At 44.2% G+C, this 13,830-nt stretch overlaps 1 pseudogene; it reads right to left on the bottom strand.

The window, feature by feature from the left end:
* Window positions 1–2,387: 2,387 nt before the first annotated feature.
* LOC136386316 (large ribosomal subunit protein eL43-like) lies at window positions 2,388–13,830 on the bottom strand (annotated as a pseudogene).

Raw genomic sequence — 13,830 nt, 5'->3', positions numbered from 1 at the left:
TTTTTTTTAGATTTTATTCTTTTATTTTTAGAGGAGAGAGAGAGAGAGCGAAGGGGGAGGAGGAGCAGGAAGCATCAACTCCCATATATGTCTTGACCAGGCAAGCCCAGGGTTTTGAACCGACAACCTCAGTGTTCCAGGTCGATGCTTTATCCACTGCGCCACCACAGGTCAGACCCATGATAGCTCTTAAAAATCAAGATAGTGCAATAACCTCAACATAAAGGGAATATATCAAGGGAATATCCCACGGTAATAGCCATTTCACAAAATAGGTGCTTTTCCTGTATCATTTGAGCTAATCTTGTGACTTATCCTTCAGATCATTTATATGGTAAGTTTTGACCATTGAACTATTATAACATTCTTATATTCCTGGTCATCATCTGCACTTTTGAATACAGTGTTAATGTCTGTTAGCTAACATTTTATTTGGAATTTCTTTTTCATACATGAAATGGCCTTAGGATTATTTTTCATGATTTCTTCTTATGTGGCTTTGCAACCCAGGTTACACTAGGCTCAAAAAATTAAATGGACAGGTTTTTCTCATTTGTTACTACAGTATGTACAAGATCAGAAACTTGAAAATTTGCTATAACTCACCTACAAAACTAACTGCGGTTTTAATGGAGGGAGTTCTTTGACTACCCTTTGTTTCCTTATTACTCACTGGTCTATTCAAGACCTTGCTTTGGCCTGACCAGGCAGTGGCGCAGTGGATAGAGCATAGGCCTGGGACACAGAGGACCCAGGTTCAAAACCCTGAGGTCACTGGCTTGAGTGCAGGCTCATACGACTTGCGTACAGGCTCACTAGCTTGAACACGGGGTTGCTGGCTTGAGCGTGGGATCACAGACATGAACCCATGGTCAATGGCTTGAGCCCAAGGTTGCTGGCTTGAGCCCAGTATGAGTTGATACTTCTCATCTCTCTCCCTTCCTGTCTGTTTGTCCCTGTCTGTTCCCTCACCCTCTCATTCTCTCTCTCTATCTCACTGTCTAATGCTTAAAAAAAAAAGATTTTAAGAATGAAATAAAGTACATATAAAACCCTAAAGTCTCAGTTAAAAAACTACTAGACCTGATAAATGCATTCAGCCAGGTGGCAGGATATAAAATCAATATTCGGTAATTAGTGGCATTTTTATACACCAATAATAAATGGTTGAAAGAAAAATTAAGGAAACAATCCCCTTCAGTATTGCAACAACAACAACAAAATAAAGTAACTAGGAATAAATTTAACCAAGGAGGTAAAAGATTTGCACTTGGAAAATTATAAGACATTGAAAAAAGAAATCAAGGAAGATATATGTACAATGAATGGGTATGTATTTTGCTTCCATATTTTGCCTACTGTAAATAATGCTGCAGTGAACATATGGATGCATATGTCTTTTCAAATTAGTGTTTTGGGTTTCTTCAGGTAAATATGCAGAAGTGTAATTGCTGGGTCCTTCTTTGTCTCTTGTTATCACCTCTGTTTTAAAGTCTATTTTGTCTGGTATAAGCATCACTATCCCAGCTTTTAAAAAATTTTTATTATTGTTTTTTTGGTTTTCATTTTCATGAAATATCTTTTTCATCCCTTTACTTTCAGTCTGTGTGTGTCTTTCAATCTGAAGTGAGTTTCTTGTGTACAGCATACATATGGATCTTTTTTTTATCCGTTCAGCCTCCATATGTCGTTTGATTGGAGCATTTTAATCCATTTGCATTTAAAGTAATTTTTGATTGACATGTACAAGGTGAGGCAAAAGTAGGTCTACAGTTGTGAGTATGCAAAACAGTTTATTCTTGTATTATTCTTTATTAATTATTGTTTTATGTTCCATAAGAACAACTGTGAACCTACTTTTTCCCCACCCTGTATTTATTGGCATTTTATTATTCATATTTTTATCATTTTCTTCTTAAAAGAGATACTTCTCTTTTATTATTATTAAGTGAGAGGTGGGAAGGCAGAGAAACAGTCTCCTGCATGTGCCCTGACCAGGATCCATCTGACATACCCCTTACCGATGATGCTCTGCCCATCTGGGACCGTTTCTCCGTTGCTTGGCAACCTAGCTATTTTAGTGCCTGAGACCGAGGCTATGGTGCCATTCTCAGCTCCAGGGGCCAACTTGCTCAAATGAGCCATGGCTGCAGGACAGGGTGTGGAGAGAAAGAGGAGAGAGAAGGGAAGGGGGAGGGGTGAAGAAGCAGATAGTCACTTCTGTGTGCCTTGACCGGGAATCGAACCCAGGACTTCCACACGCCAGGCTGATGCTCTACTGCTGAGCCAACCAGCCAGGGCAAAGGAGGCACTTTAACATTTTTTGTTGATGTTAAGTAAGTTAACTCATTTATTAAAGGCTAGCAGTGTTTCAAATAGTAAAGCCCCTACTGGTTGTTCAATTCCTTTAGTCTTCTGATGGCAGACTTGACTGTGACTGAAGAAGTGGTTTATATACGTTTAGGCACCAATAGCTCCTGTTTTCATGCAGGAACCACAAGGCCAAATTCTCATAGCTCATCTCTTCATCATGTTTTACCACAGAAGGAGCGAGTTTATTCAGTGTGACAGCTGATTTAAATTTTCTTCACCATTTTCTTAAGGGAAGTACCATAATGAGTTCCATTTTTGCCAACAGTCCCAACCTCCTTGCTGCATTAGCCATGCTGCTGCGAACCAGGTTGGAACCCAGAGAGCCCTTTACATTTCTTATAGTACTAGTTTAAGAGTGCTGAACTTCTTGAGCTTTTTCTTGTCTGGGAAGCTCATTTTCTGTCATTCAATTCAAATGACAGCTTTGCTGGGTAATTTTGGTTGTAGGTCCTTGCTTTTCACCACTTTGAATATTTTGTGCCAATCCCTTCTGGCCTATAAAGTTATTGTTGAGAAATCAGCTGACAGCCTTATGGGAGCTCCCATGTAGGTAATGAACTGCTTTTCTTCTTAAAGATTTTAATTATTGATTTTACAGACAGTAGAAACAGAGACAGACCAGGGGGAAGGAGTGGGAAGCATCAACTCATAGTAGTTGCTTCTCATGCGTGCCGTGACTGGGAAAGCCCAAAGTATTGAACCAGAAACCTCAGCGTTTCAGCTCGACCCTTTGTCCACTCTGCCACCACAGATCAGGCATAACTGCTTTTCTTTTGCTGCTTTTAAGATTCCCTCTTTGTGTTTAACCTGTGGGCCTCTTTGGGTTCATCTTGTTTGGGACTCTTTGTGCTTCTTGGAAAGTTTTCTGTAATTTTTTCAAATAGGTTTTCAATTGCTCTCTCTCTTCTCCTTTCATCATCCTCATGATGGAAGTGCTGGTACACTTGATGTCCCAGAGGCCCCTTCAACTATATATTTTTTGGATTCTTTTTGCTGCTCTGGGCGTTTTGTGCTGCCTTGTCTTCCAAATGACTAATCAGTCCTCTGGTTTGTCTAACCTACTGTTTATTCCTTGTATTGTAGTATTCATTTCAGCTATTGTATTTTTTATTTCTGATTGGTTCAATTTTTATGGTTTCTATGTTCTTTTTATTTTTTTTTAATTTTATTTATTTATTTATTTATTTATTCATTTTAGAGAAGAGAGAGAGAGAGAGAGAGAGAGAGAGAGAGAGAGAGAGAGAGAGAGAAGGAGGGAGGAGCAGGAAGCACCAACTCCCATATGTGCCTTGACCGGGTAAGCCCAGGGTTTTGAACCGGCGACCTCAGCATTCCAGGTCGACGCTTTAGCCACTGCGCCACCACAGGTCAGGCCATATATTCTTTTTCATGCTGTTAAAGTTCTCACTAAGTTCATTGAACATCTTTATAATCATTTTTTAAAAACTCTATTTCACTTAGCTTTTTCTCTGGATAAAACTTCAGAAAAGCATGAAGCCTGAGCGCCAGGAGAGCACTGAAGAGGAAGCAGTGGGGAAGCGAGGAGAAGGAGAGGTCCTTCTGTCCTACAGTGGCTTCTGTCAAGTGATGGCCATGGCCCTGGGGCTCCTCCAGAGTCTAGCCCCTCCCTCACCAGCTTTAGCTCCAAAACCCTTCCAGAATAGAATAGATTTTAAAGGTTAGCTCTTGGACCTCCCACCACGTTTCTCTCACACAGAGACTCCTGCATTTATCTTGGCTGCCTTTCTCTACTCCTGTTCTTTTTTTTTTTTTTTTTTTTTTTTTACAGGGACAGAGAGAGGGATAGATAGGGACAGACAGACAGGAATGGAGAGAGAGAGATGAGAAGCATCAATCATCAGTTTTTCGTTGCGACACCTTAGTTGTTCATTGATTGCTTTCTCATATGTGCCTTGACCGTGGGCCTTCAGCAGACCGAGTAACCCCTTCCTCGAGCCAGCGACCTTGGGTCTAAGCTGGTGAACTTTTGCTCAAACCAGATGAGCCTGCACTCAAGCTGGCGACCTTGGGGTCTCGAACCTGGGTCCTCAGCATCCCAGTCCGACGCTCTATCCACTGCGCCACCACCTGGTCAGGCTCTACTCCTGTTCTTATTTGAACCACTTCCATTCTCCCACCCCAGCACCCTACAACCTCCAGATCTAATCGTAGGTACTCTAGGGTATCTTTTCTGAGTCCAGGTCTCCTTCTCCTTCTCCAATTACCTTCTTTCCCAGGAGAGAAAGAAGAGACCTTTTTCCAAGTGCCTAAGGGGAGGAAGGTGGAGCTAGAGCATAAAGTGGAGGGGTGTCTGTTCACCTCAAAGGACTGAGTGTCCTGCAACACTGACCTGAAGCTGCCATCTTTCCGGAGGTCACCACGGCCCACAGAGCTCTCATGTCTGGGCTCTCTCACCCAACCCCAATGAGCCTGGCTCTGTAAAATATAAAGCCTTGCCCTGGCCGGTTGGCTCAGTGGTAGAGTGTTGGCCTGGCGTGCAGAAGTCCCAGGTTCGATTCCCAGCCAGGGCACACAGGAGAGGCGCCCATCTGCTTCTCCACCCCTCCCCCTCTCCTTCCTCTCTGTCTCTCTCTTCCCTTCCCTCGGCGAGGCTCCATTGGAGCAAAGATGGCCCGAATGCTGGGGATGGCTCCTTGGCCTCTGCCCCAGGCACTAGAGTGGCTCTGGTCGCGGCAGAGCGTCGCCCCCTGGTGGGCGTGCCGGGTGGATCCCGGTCGGGCGCATGTGGGAGTCTGCCTGACTGTCTCTCCCCATTTCCAACTTCAGAAAAAAAAAAAAAGCCTTGCACTTTCCCATTTTATCCCCCTCCTGCCCTACTTCTGGTGTCCCAATCTCTCCTAGTAGGACAAGCTGGACCCTGCTGTCTGGTCCCCGGGCTTTACGTCCTACTGACTCCCCCACATTGATTCTTCTTTTTCTCTTCATGATCTGGCAACTCCCGCTCTTCTCTTCACACAGCTCTTCACTACCTTCTCTATGGGTCTTCTATCACCCCTTCCCTCAGGCACAGGAAAGTGGAAATATTAACTATAAATATATATTTGTATATATCTATATACATATGAAATGAAAAACACAATAGATGGGTAAATAGTGGGTTGAATACAGGTGAAAAATGAATAAGTGAGTTGGAAGATCAGATAGAAGAATTTGCCTAGAAAGCAGCAGGAAAAAATAAAAAATATAGAAACAACTTAAAAACCAAGAGAAATGGAAAATAAAAATGCCAGTACCTTGATAATACTCTCGGAGAAAGCATAAGAATAAACAAATAAATAAATAAATGAAAGGGAAAAATTTATTTGAAGAATGGAGATAAGTATCCCAAGATATTGAAATGTACCATGATGTTTTTTTGTTTGTTTGTTTGTTTTTACATAGAGAGAAAGTCAGAGAGAGGGATAGATAGGGACAGACAGACAGGAATGGAGAGAGAGATGAGAAGCATCAATCATCAGTTTTTCATTGCGACACCTTAGTTGTTCATTGATTGCTTTCTCATATGTGCCTTGACCACAGGCCTTCAGCAGACCGAGTAACCCCTTGCTCAAGCCAGCGACCTTGGGTCCAAGCTGGTGAGCTTTGCTCAAACCAGATGAGCCCGCGCTCAAGCTGGAGACCTCGGGGTCTTGCACCTGGGTCCTTCCGCATCCCAGTCAGACACTTTATTCACTGCGCCACCGCCAGGCCAGGCAAAATGTACCATCTTTAGTGGGTACAAAATCAGTTTACAAAGATCACTGTATTTCTGTATACAAGCAGAAACAGTTAGAAAATTAAAATTTTTTGAATTGTCATTTAAATGCTATGAAAAATCAATCACTTAGAAGTCCTAGAAATAGATCTATCCAAGGACATGTAATGTAAGTCCTTTATAAAGAAAACTGTAATTTTTAAAAGAGAGATTAAAGAAGATGTGAATAGCACTGGCCAGTTTTCTCAATGGAAAGAACGTCGGTCTGGCGTGCAGGAGTCCTGGGTTCGATTCCCGGCCAGGGCACACAGGAGAAGTGCCCATCTGCTTCTCCACCCCTCCCCATCTCCTTCCTCTCTGTCTCTCTCTTCCCCTCCCGCAGCCGAGGCTGCATTGGAGCAAAGATGGCCCAGGCGCTGGGGATGGTTCTGTGGCCTCTGCTTCAGGCACTAGAATGCCTCTGGTTGCAACAGAGCGAGGTCCCAGATGGGCAGAGCATCGCCCCCTGGTGGGCATGCCGGGTGGATCCCGGTCGAGCGCATGCGGGGGAGTCTGTCTGACTGCCTCCCCGTTTCCAACTTCAGAAAAATACAAAATAAATAAATAAATAAATGCTCAACTTCTTTAGTTATCAGGGAAACACCAATTTATGCTACATGAAATATTTCACACTTCTCAGATTGGCATTAGTTCAAAATTAACTAGTACCAAGAATTGATAAGGATGTGAAACAACAGGGCCTCTCATACTCTGCTGACCCTAAAGTTGCTCTAAAAAAGTAAAATCTGTGTTAAAAAACAAAAAACAACAATCAAGAAATCTGTTTATTCATCTAGTTTCAGGACTGAGGTGATCTGAAACCAGACATGAAGGCAAACCCTGCAGGTTGAATTCACAAGATCTTGTGTGAAATCACAACGCCACCAAGTGGAAGAAGAGTGGGCCTTTGGGAACTGGAACAGGAACAGCAGGATTGCTTTGGTTAGATCAGAGTTCCTTGAACCCCAGACCCACAGAGCCTCTCCTGGCGGCAGAGGCGAGCCCTTCTTCCCCAGTCTAATGGAGCTGGATCGGTATGACTTGGGAAACCCTCTGATTTGGCTTATCATTCTCAAGATCCACTATAGCACCTTTTGATTCTTGCATACCCTTTACTGGATTCACTCAGATGCCTGCATGTCTCAGGGGAAGTAGAGTTGGGCCTGTGAAGAGAAAGCCTACAGATACACAAAAATGATGAGATGTAACAATTTATATTGGTAGAAACCTCAGTAATAACTGTAGTAATGGCTTCTACAGATGATATTATAGAGAGAAATAAAATGTAACTTTATGGCTCTACTGAGTAGCTCAGTCTTACTGCCCTAGGCTGAGGGTTTTATCCCCAGTCAGGGCACATACAAAAAGCAACTGATGAATATACAACTAGGTGGATCAACAGATGGATGGTTCTTTCTCCCTTCCTCTCTCTCTCTTTATTCTTTTTTATTTTTATGTTTTGTGACAGAGACAGAGAGGGACAGAGAGAGGGACAGATAGGGACAGACAGAAAGGAGGGGAGAGAGTTGAGAAGCATCAATTCTTTGTTGCAACACCTCAGCTGTTCATTGATTGCTTTCTCATATGTGCCTTGACCAGGGGCTACAGCAGACCGAGTAACCCCTTGCTCAAGCCAGCGACCTCGGGGTCTCAAACCTGGGCCCTCAGCATCCCAGTCCGATGCTCTATCCACTGCGCCACCACCTGGTCAGGGTCTCTCTCTCTCTTTAGATTTGAGCAAACTGTTTTTATTCTGTTAACATATATATAACATAAAATTTGCTATTTTAACCATTATTGGGTGTATAATTAAGTGGTATTAATGACATTCACACTGTTGTGCATCAGCATTATCTGATTCCAAATTTTTTTCATCATCCCAAACAGAAGCTCTGTACCCATGAAGTAACAGTTACCTATTTCTCCTCCCCCCAGCTCCTGGTAACCTCTAACCTACTTTCTATATCTATGAATTTGCCTATTCTAGATATTTCATAAAAGTAGAGTCATACAGTATTTGTCCTTTTGTGTTTGGATTATTTCACTGAAAATATTTTCAAGTTTTATCCACGTTGTAATATGTGTCTGAACTTTATTCCTTTCCATGGCTGAATAATATTTCAGTATACGTATATACCACATTTTGTCCACCTGTTAATGGACACTTCGGTTATTTCCACCTTTTGGTATTGTAAATAATGCTGCAATGAACATTGGTCTACAAGTATCTCTTTGAATTTCTGTTTTTAGTTCTCTTGGGTATGTATGTAGGAGTAGAGTTGCTAGATCATATGGTAGTTCTCTGCTTAAGTTTCTGGTAAGCTGTCAAAATGTTTTCCACAGTGACTGCACCATTTTACATTCCTACCTTCAATGTACAAAGGTTTCAATTTCTCTACATCCTTTCCAGTGTTGTTCTTGCTGTTACTGCCATCTAGCGGGTATGAAGTGGTACTTCATTGTGGTTTTGATCTTTATTTTCCTAATAATTAATGATGTTGAGCAATTTTTATTTGCTTGTTGGTCATTTGTATATTTTCTTTGGAGAACTGTCTTTTCAAATCTTTTTCCCATTGTTAATTGGGTTATTTGTCTTTTTGTCATTGAGTTGTATGAGTTCTTTATATATCCTGGATTTTAAACCCTTATCAGATATATGCTTTGCAATTTTCTTCCATTCTGTAAGTTGTCTTTTTACTTTATTGATAATGTTCTTTGATATACAGAGATTTTAGTTTTGGTGAAGTCCAGTTTATCTATTTTGTTGCTGTAGCTGTGGCTCATGCTTTTTGTGTCATACTTAATTATCTGTTGCCAAATTCAAGGTAATAAAGATTTACCCCTGTTTTCGTCTAAGAGTTTTATGAGTTTAGTTCTTGTTTTTACTCTGATGATCTATTTTGAGTTAATAGTATATAGTGTGAGGTAGGGGTCTAACTTTCTTCTTTTGCATGTAGTGATATAGTTGTTCCTGCACCATCTGTTGGAGAGTATCCTTTCCCCGTTAAATGGTCTTGGCAACTCTTGTCAAAAAACACTTGGCCATTTGACTTTGTTCTGCTTTTTCGAGATTGTTTTGGTTATTCAGGGCCCCTTGCAATTCATATTAATTTAACAATTGGCATTTCCACACTTTGTCAAAAAGGCTGTTGGAATTTTGTGTTAATCTGTAGATTGCTTTGGCTGGTATTGACATGTTAACAATATAAAATCTACCAATACGTAAACATAGAGTGTCTTTCCATTTATTTAGGTCTCCTTAAATTTCTTTCAGCAATGTATTATAGTTTTAAATTTTTGAACAGGTCTTTCACCTTCTTGGCTAAATTTATTGTTAGGTATTTCTTTTAGATGCTATTGTAAATAGAATTGCTTTTTAAAATTTTTAATTTTCTATTTCATTGCTAGTATATGAAAGCACATCTAATTTTTATGTTTCTCTTGTACCCTGCAACTTCGCTGAATTTATTAGCTCTATATGTTTTCTGTGGAAATGTCTTTTCTGCATCAACTGAGATGATTATGTAGGTTGTTTCCTTTGTTCTATTAAAAGTAGTGTGTAACTTTTGTTCAATTAAAGTAATGTATAACCTTGATCGATTTTTCTAATGTTGAACAAATATTGCATTCTGGGGATAAATCCCATTTGTTCACAGTGTATAATCCTTTTAATATGCTCTTAGGTTTGGTTTGCTGGAATTTTGTTAAGTATTTTTGCATCTATATTCATAAGGCATATTTGTCTATAATGTCTTTATCTGGTTTGGGTACAGCCAAACTTTTCAATATGGGTGCTGTAATCAGCAATTTTGATGTACTGTGTTAGTTGAAGCTACTAGGAGCATTTATAAGATTTATTCTATTGATTGAAACCTGGGCTCAACATGTGCATTGTAGAGAGAGGAATCCAAATGTTAGTGGTGTTGGTCATATATGGTAAGTGATATAGCCTTCCAAATGTTTAGGTTAATGAGAATGTTGGAATCAATTCATCATGTGCAACCCGTATATCTCACTCCCTAACTATGTGGACACTCCTTTCACAAGGGCTTTGAGAATATATTATGCAGTGTGGCAGAGACTGGCTAGGTGGTCACGAAGGCTGTTTTCTTTTCCTCCTCAGAACAAATTTAGACTACATTTCCCAGTGTTCCTGGTAGTTGGGTGTTCCCTCTGTCTGAGTTCTAGCTAATAGAATGTGAGCAGAAGTAATTCCCACTACATCCAGGCAAAGCTTATGGAAACCTCCCACATGGACTTTTCCTTTTTTGGTTGTCTGGGATGGAGATGACAAAAATACAATGGTGATGGTGTTTTGAAGATGGCAGACCTTAATCTAGACTCTAGACAGAAGGTGCTTAGGGCCCTGAGTTAGAAGAGGGAAGCCCAACTGTTAACACCTTTTTTGAAATATCACAGCAGCAAGAAGTAAACTTTATTGTTTTAATTAACAGAGTTTTGGGTTTGTTTTTTTGTTTGTTTGTTTTTTGGTTTCGGAAGCTAACTTTATTTATTTATTTATTTATTATTTATTTATTTTTGTATTTTTCTGAAGCTGGAAACGGGGAGAGACGGTCAGACAGACGGCCGCATGCGCCCGACCGGGATCCACCCGGCACGCCCACCAGGGGGTGACGCTCTGCCCACCAGGGGGCAATGCTCTGCCCCTCCGGGGCGTCGCTCTGCCGCGACCAGAGCCACTCTATCGCCTGGGGCAGAGGCCAAGGAGCCATCTCCAGCGCCCGGGCCATCTTTGCTCCAATGGAGCCATTGGAGCCCCGGCTGCGGGAGGAGAAGAGAGAGACAGAGAGGAAGGGGGGGGTGGAGAAGCTAATGGGCGCTTCTCCTATGTGCCCTGGTCCTATGTGCCCTGGCCGGGAATCGAACCCGGGTCCCCCGCACGCCAGGCCGACGCTCTACCGCTGAGCCAACCGGCCAGGGCGTAGTTTGTTTCTTTAAGTTTCAGAGATCTACAGGTGAGGAAAAATAGTACTTAAGGAACCATACTCAAGGAATACACCCAAGGAGCTTCGTTCACCCCTGAGATTCAGGACTTTGAGGAAATGCTGAAATAGAATGAGACTTTTACAGACCTTGGGAAGGGGTAAATGTATTTTGCATGTCATGTGGAAGGGACGTGAATCATTGGGGGCCGGAGAATGAAGAGTATCAGTCTCCAGGATGGCCCCCAATGACCCGCACCTCCCGGTAGTCACACCCATGTGTAATCCCCTCCCCTCAAGTGTGCTCTGGACCTGCTGACTTACTTCTAATGAGTAGAAAATTGCAAAAGTGATGGGATATAACTTCAGAGGTTGGCTTATAAAGACTGTGACTTCCACCTTGCCTTATGCACAATTCCCTTCTCTCTCCTCCCCACCTCTCTCTCTCCTCGTCTGACTGGTCTGATGAAGCAAGCAGCCATGTTGTGAGCTGCCTGATGGAAAGTTCCACATGACAAGGAAACTGAGGGTGACCTCCCACCAACAGGTAGAAAGAAACAGGCCCTCAGTCTAACAACCCACACGAATCTTGCCAACAGCCATATCAGTGAGTTTGGAAGCGGATCTTGACCCCCTGAGTGCAGCTTTTGAGAGATCCTGAGATGGAAGTCCAGCTAAGCTGTGCCCAGATTTGTGACCTACAGCAACTGTGGGATACTTGTTGTTTTGTGCCACTAAGTTCTTTAGAGTCATCTGTTACACAGCAATACATGAGTATAGGCCGGCATGGAGGTCATGCACAAGTGCAGGAATATGGAGTTGTTCTGCCTACCAAGGCCAATGTGGCTGTAGCACCACTGAGTTCCCACCTGCCGCGCAGACATCTCCACTGAGCCCTGCTGTGAGTGAGCCCTGCAGGCTCATTACTTTGGACCCTTCTGTTGCGCAGCACAGGCTGTAGGTTCACAGACACTTGGTGGGAATCTCAGCTCTGCCTGGCTGATACGCCTTGGCCAGGCCTGTTCTTCGAGGGGTCTGTTTCCTGCGTGTCTGACAGGAACCTCGTTAAATATATCACATGGAACGGCACCCAGGAGGGCTTTGCCAGAGGATCCTCCCTTCCCTTCCCTGGAATGCGAGTGTCCCGGGAGCAGGGGCCTTGTCTCTCTGCCTCTCAATACCTTTTCTCCCATCACACCAATTTCAGGACTTCTGGGAAGCATGGTCATTGTCCCTTCAGGACCCCAGTGACTACAGACCTCAGACCCTAGACCCCACTCCCATGGGGTGGCAACCTTGCCAATGAGCTTTATGCAACGCCAAGGGAACAGAGTTCCCATGCACAGTGTGGGGTTCCAATTGCTCTCCTGAGTGCCCCTTCTGAGCCCGGACTGTGCAGGCCCCTGGCTGGAGTGGAGACAGAAGACTGGGGCCTGGGCCTTGCCTTCCCTCCAGCAGCTCCCAGTACGCAGAGCTTGGGGGTGGGAGAGACAGACCTATTAGTCCTAGAGTGTTTCAGATGCCACATAAGGCACAGTGGAGGCACACGTGAGCGGGAAAGAAGGACTTGCTTGGGCTTGAGAAGTGGTTGGGAAAAGTCATTACAAGTGATGTCTCTTCCCATCCCCTTGTCACCTGCGACTCAGGAGCTAAGCTGGGGGGTGTGGCAAACTAAGAATGCAGCAGCAAGGTGGTGTCTATAGTAGACAGACTTGGAAGTGAAGGTACCCTCTGCTTCCTGACACTTCCTCCCCACCTCCCACTACCCGCTGCCCCTCCCCTCCATTCCAGCCGGTCACTCCTCTTTCTAGGGGTTTCTGGGGAAAAGGACCAGATCTGCAATCAGAGCATTTGACCTGGGTCTTGCAGGATGGGGACAGGGCCTCGCCTGCAGAGCTCATGGGAATGCATCTCCACTGTGCGGGTTGGGGCAAGGGCGTTGCCAAGATGGAAATGGCTAGACACTGCCGAGGGCTGGGTCCGTAACCTGGACCCCAGCACAAGCCCATGTAGCACTCCTTCAGCCTGGGAACTGCTACGTGTCGGAGACACCCTCTCTTCCTCCCGCCCAGCCACTTCTTCCTGCTTGCGGTGGGGAGTGGAAGTGAAGGGCTGCGCCTGAGCCCCTTCCTGTCCCCACTCTTATGCCTGTCTCTTTTTTTTTTTTTTTTTTTTTGTATTTTTCTGAAGCTGGAAATGGGGAGAGACAGTCAGACAGACTCCCGCATGCGCCTGACCAGGATCCACCCAGCACGCCCACCAGGGGCGTCACTGCCACAACCAGAGCCACTCTAGCGCCTGGGGCAGAGGCCAAGGAGCCATCCCCAGCGCCCGGGCCATCTTTGCTCCAATGGAGCCTTGGCTGCGGGAGGGGAAGAGAGAGAGAGGAAGGGGGGGTGGAGAAGCAAATGGGCGCTTCTCCTGTGTGCCCTGGCCGGAAATCGAACCCGGGTCCCCCACACACCAGGCCGACGCTCTACCGCTGAGCCAACCAGCCAGGGCCATGCCTGTCTGTTCTTAAAACATCTCCTCCAACCCCCTTTTCAGGATCAGTTCCATACAGGTGGGTATACGAAAGATGAGCTTTCTCCCCTGGACTGGGGCCTGGGGTCTAACTGGGCCCAGGACAGAATTGCCCAGGGATCCCTGCCCTCCTTACTTGTGCAGCCCGGTGCCTCTGGACAGTAAGATGGAGTAAGGCAGGGCTGAGTCCACGCTCCTGTCAGTCAAAGCTGCCAGAAGAGGTGAATTTTCTGTCAT

This window comes from Saccopteryx leptura, chromosome X (assembly GCF_036850995.1).
Source record: "Saccopteryx leptura isolate mSacLep1 chromosome X, mSacLep1_pri_phased_curated, whole genome shotgun sequence".
In the NCBI taxonomy this organism is placed as follows: Eukaryota; Metazoa; Chordata; class Mammalia; order Chiroptera; family Emballonuridae; genus Saccopteryx; species Saccopteryx leptura.
The sequence above is the reverse complement of the archived record's forward strand: the minus strand, read 5'-3'. Positions and strand labels throughout refer to the sequence as shown.